This window comes from Chrysochloris asiatica, unplaced genomic scaffold (genome assembly GCF_000296735.1).
Source record: "Chrysochloris asiatica unplaced genomic scaffold, ChrAsi1.0 scaffold00025, whole genome shotgun sequence".
Taxonomy (NCBI): Eukaryota; Metazoa; Chordata; class Mammalia; order Afrosoricida; family Chrysochloridae; genus Chrysochloris; species Chrysochloris asiatica.
The window spans coordinates 16,429,742-16,431,472 of NW_006408543.1; positions in this window are offsets into that span (position 1 = coordinate 16,429,742).

The window sequence follows — 1,731 nt, forward strand, 5'->3', positions numbered from 1 at the left end:
CTCCCAGGCCCAGGATTCTCCACAAAAACAATCATACTCTTATATTTATCTGTTCTTGCCCTGGGCCAGGCACTGTTCAAAGCACTTAATATCTATCAACTCATTCAGTCCTCCCAACAGCACTGCAAGGTATGTATCATTATAACCATTCATTTTCAGATGAAGGAACCCAAAACTCTTGAGTGGTTAAGTAACTTGCCCAGGGCCGCACAGCTAACAAGTGACAAAGATGTGAGTCAAAGCCAGGCAGTCTGGCTCCTAGTTTCCTGCTCTTAACCCTCTTGTCCTGACACAGAACAAGCCTTCCTGTCTGTTGTGGCTTGGATTCTGCCCCCGCAAAAAAGATATTTCGAAGGCTTGACCCTCGTGGTCCCTGTGAATGTAACCTTATTTGGAAATACGGTTACTAGGTTAGGGTGGGCCTTGAGAAAAGAAGATACAAAGATCAAAGACACACGGGGAGAACACAAGGTGTCAATTATTGTTAAGTGTCGTTGAATCTATTCCAACTCATATAGCGACTCTGTATAGGGTTTCTGAGGAGCAGCTGATGAGTTTGAACTGCCGACCTTGTGGTTCAAATTGACTTTGCAGTCCAGTGCTTTATCCACAGCACCACACCAGGACTCCCATGTGACCATAGTTGCTAAGATTAGAATGGTGCATCTGCAAACCGAGAAATGCAGAAGACGATTGTTGGTAACACCAGAAGCTAAGAGAAAACACTGTCCTCTGTAAATGCTTCAGAGAACATGGCCCAGCCGACACCCTGATTGTCTGATCATAGCTTCAGAACTGTGAGAGAGGTACTGTTGTTTGAAGTCACACAAACCCCAATGCCGTCAAGTCAATTCCGACTCATAGCAACCCCTTCACAGAAGGGGGCCTGGCCTGGTGGCTGACGGCCCAGTGTGACACACTTGGCTACTAACCTAAAGGTTGGTTCAAACCCACCGGCCGCTCAGTGGGAGAAAGAAGAGGCAGTCTGCTTCTGTGAAACTTACAGCCTAAGACCCTCGGAGGCAGCTCCACTCTGCTCTACAGGGTCACGATACAGGGTCAGAATAGACTTAACAGCAACAGAAGTCTTTACAGAGGTACGTGACCACATCATCCTCCCCACTGAGTGGCTGGTGGGCTTGAACCACCGATCTTTCAGTTACCAGACAAGCACTTAACCACTGTGCTACCAGGGGTCCTTATGCCAATCCTGGAAAACTAGTATGAGTGGGTTTTCAAAAGTCTGTGGGGAAATTCTTTTATCTTTTCATTTAATTTTTCCATGAACTTTTTCAAGTGCCTCTTTTTATAGATAGGGAAGCAGAGGCCCAGAAAGTTCCCTTTCCGAGGTGAAAGGGAATGTTAGATCTCTGGGTTCTAGGTCCCAATCACTGTCCTGCACATCAGCAAACACTTGGTAGGGGGCAGTGGTGGCACAGTGGTAGAATTTTTCAGTTTTCAGGCGGGAGTTCCAGGTTCGAGTCCTAATCCCAATCATGCTCGTCTATCAGTGTAAACTTGTGCGTTGCTGGACAGGTCTCAGCAGAGCTTTCAGACTAAGACGGAATAGGCCTGATGATCTACTTCTGAAAATTAGCCAGTGAAAACCCCTGTGGATTGTAAGAGTTGGAGATATAACCAATCACCAGTAGGCCCAGGCTTAGACAGCATTTTGTACCACTGTACATGTACATTGGACACTTAAAATATTTACTGATGAAGATCAAAGAG